This window comes from Talpa occidentalis, unplaced genomic scaffold (assembly GCF_014898055.3).
Source record: "Talpa occidentalis isolate TD23 unplaced genomic scaffold, MPIMG_talOcc4v2.1 talOcc4.11, whole genome shotgun sequence".
In the NCBI taxonomy this organism is placed as follows: Eukaryota; Metazoa; Chordata; class Mammalia; order Eulipotyphla; family Talpidae; genus Talpa; species Talpa occidentalis.
This window is the reverse complement of record NW_023601104.1, coordinates 40541312-40544585: the sequence shown is the minus strand read 5'-3', so window position 1 is coordinate 40544585 and position 3274 is coordinate 40541312. Positions and strand designations below refer to the sequence as shown.

At 39.8% G+C, this 3274-nt stretch overlaps 1 pseudogene; it reads right to left on the bottom strand.

The window, feature by feature from the left end:
- Positions 1-1770: 1770 nt before the first annotated feature.
- LOC119238056 (T cell receptor delta variable 1-like) lies at positions 1771-2370 on the bottom strand (annotated as a pseudogene).
- Positions 2371-3274: the final 904 nt, after the last annotated feature.

Sequence of the window (3274 nt, the reverse complement as noted above, 5' to 3'; positions counted from 1 at the left end):
GTGCATTGACTTCTGACATTCTTAGCAGTGACTTTTCACAATGATGATAAAGTTATACTTGTTCATAGGGAATTAGCTTGATGTTTGTATTTATTTCATTTAAACAATTTAAAAATGCTTTCCCCTAGTGACTTCTATTACTTCTGTTGAAAAATCAGGTATCATACTTGACTGTGTTTCCCAGAATATGATTTTCTTTGACTATTGATAAGATCCTCCCCTCATATTTAAAGACACTTTGAATATGGATTTTCCTTCCATGCCTGCAATATTTCTGCCAGATGAGAGGAGTGGACTTGCAGAATTCCTTATTCAGCTTTAAAGAAAGTCCATGCACCTTTGCTCCTGAAAAGGAGCTTGTTCTATATCAAACTCAGGTATACTGAGTGGCAGAGATTTATATGAGCAAGGAGATTATGCAATGGGTAATGGAAGACGTAGTTATAATTACCACTACGATCACATGATGATCTGCAGAAATAGTTGGGAAAACTTTTATTCAATATAATTTTATGTATATTAGCCATTTCTTACTCCCTTTTACCATTTGCATATATGCAGTAGATTAAGATTAATCATATTGGTTAATTCTTTTGGTTAATCATAAAGCCAGTTGCTTGAGGTCTGATATTATGATTTATCTCTTCTTCTACATTACTCTTGGTGGCTCTGTTTCTCTGATTATAACTTAGTGGACACAAACCCTAAAAGCAAAGCGCTCAGTAAAATATTTACATGACAATTCCAGATAACTAGACACAGACTGTGATGTGAAAAATTTTATTTGCAGCTACCAGTTGAAATTATTGTGAGGCAAGTTTTTTCTTTTTTCTTTTTTTTGGTTCTTTTTTCTTTTTTATGTGAAGAAGTGGGTGTAGGTCAAGGGTGTGGGGGCTGAGAGGATTCACCAGAGACAGTGAGGAACAGAAAGCAGATCTACAGAAATATACTGCTAAGGGGAGCAGCAGGTGAGACAGGAGAGGTCTGCTGCGCCATGTGGGTAACTCCCTGGTTGGGGATTGAACTTAGGCCAGAGTGGTGATCATGCTGAAACTTAACCCCTAGGCCACCAGGAAGGCCCTTGAGGCAAGGTTTTTGACCATGAGACAATGCACACATGTTCTGTATGATTGATTTTAAGTTAAAATGTCATTACTGAGTGTTGGGGGCCCCTAAGGTTGGAGTGTTGGGACAGGGAAAACATCAAGGTGGTGGCTGGAAGACTGGTCATGGCTAAGAGACTGATCATCACGGGTCGAAAGACTGATCCGTGCACAGATCAGGATGTTTTCTTTTGTGTCAGCAGAACTATGCCTGGAAAGCCAATTAAATTAAGAAAGAAACAGTGCCGAGCCTTGGCGATGAATGTGTGCAGAACAAGTACTGAATACTCAGAAATAAGAAAATGCATCATTGTTCTGTAGTTCTGCCATCCTGTATCTTGCTTTGTAACTTTGTTGTTTCTGCTAACAAAAGCTGAGGTATGCTGAGGAGAACAGAGCAAGCCTAAGAAACTCTCTCCCCAGCCACCCTGTCAAACTTCTTGAAACTCAGTGTCCACGTCCTTTTGATTCAGCTATCCATGACAACTGAGAATGCATTAAAGAAGGTTAATCTGGACAGTCCCTTCCAAATGACCTAGGAGAAGGTTTTACTCAGAAGTTCCCCCTCCTGATGCAGTGACAGATGAAGCAGCCACTGTCACTGCCATGGCCTGCCTGGGGTGTGCAAATGTGACTTCAGCTTGGCTCCTGAGCAGGGCCCTCATTCTTATTGAGGTGTGGGTTTTTGTTCAGCTTTTACTATCACTTCAGACACAGTGCCTTCCCAGAGAGCACAGAAATACTTGACTGAATCTTCCAGTTGTATAGATGAAATGGTGAGGGAGATGCTTGGTGTGTTCTCTGGAAGTTTATAGAATAGCAACCGTTTTTTGCACTGTTGCCAGAAGTGAATGGTGATATACAAGCAATGTGATCTTTCCATCGGAAAGCTGCTTGTACCAGTAAAGGTAGTAGTCACCCCACCTTGTTTCATACTGGCAATTGAAGGTGACTGCTGATTCCTCTTGTGTGGCTATAGCTGGCCTATTTTGGGTAACTTTCTGGGCCACAGTGGAGCCTGTGGGGAAACATCAGAAAGCACAAGTGATACAGTGAATAAAATACTTTGAATATTAGACTATTTTACAAAGATAAACCACATTCTTGAAATCATCATATGCTTGCTTCCTGCCTTCCTCCTTTTTTCATCAAATCCCATGTCAAGTATCAAGTACAATCCTTCTATCTTCCCCACCCCTGCTTGGCCCCGGGGCCTACCAGAGCAGATAAAGGCCACCAGTGCCCACAGCAGGCCCGAGGGCGCCATGGGGCGTGAGTGCCCTGACACGTGTGTGCAGTTTTGCCTCCAGCTGAGAGTCAGTGTCTCTGAGGGCCTAGAAGTGGGTTTTTATAGTTCCTAGGGGCTGATGCTGCTCCCCACACAGGAAATAGAATTTCTTAAGTTCCATTGACTGATGGGTCATGCAAAGATGAGAAGAGTCTGGCTCAGTCAAAGCTTTATTTAGTTATTTATTTATATTTTTGTTACTTGTCTCTACCTGATAACTTAGAAGGCAGTACATAAAAAAAGTCATGGAAAACGGAATTCATATTACAGATTGGAACTGTGGGAAAATGAAGATTGAATCATTGATAATGCTGAGTGCAATAATTTGGGAGAACTCATTCAAATAGATTGTATTACGGATTTTCCATTTCCTGTAAGTATTTAATGATCATTCATTCACCTTGCACTCATTTCTCTCTATTCAGAAGCTAATGAATTTTTTTTTTTAATTTACAGATGTGATACTTTCTCAGTAAAGACTAACTTATTCAAAACAATTAGTACTTCTTTTTCTTCTTCCTACTGAGTTACAGGGCTCATTGAAATTTTACAATAAACAAAGTTGCTTCAAATGAAAATCAAATGATAAATGATGAGTCCCTTTGACTTTAAAAAGCTATTCAGTTTTGTGTGTTGATGAAAATAACAGGAATAACATATCATGTTTTGAATCTGACCCTGAGTTTTATTTATTATACCCTGAGGAGGGTCAGGATCCTAGGGCTCTTGCTGCACAAATAGAGTCACTTAGCACATCACATGTCCTAGACTGGCTCTGGTATCACATTTCATCCCATTGCTCCAAGTGTTCATTATCCCTTGTTAAATTTCATGACTAAATTTTTTTGTTACTTTGTTACATCAAATCAAGGTAAACTTGCTA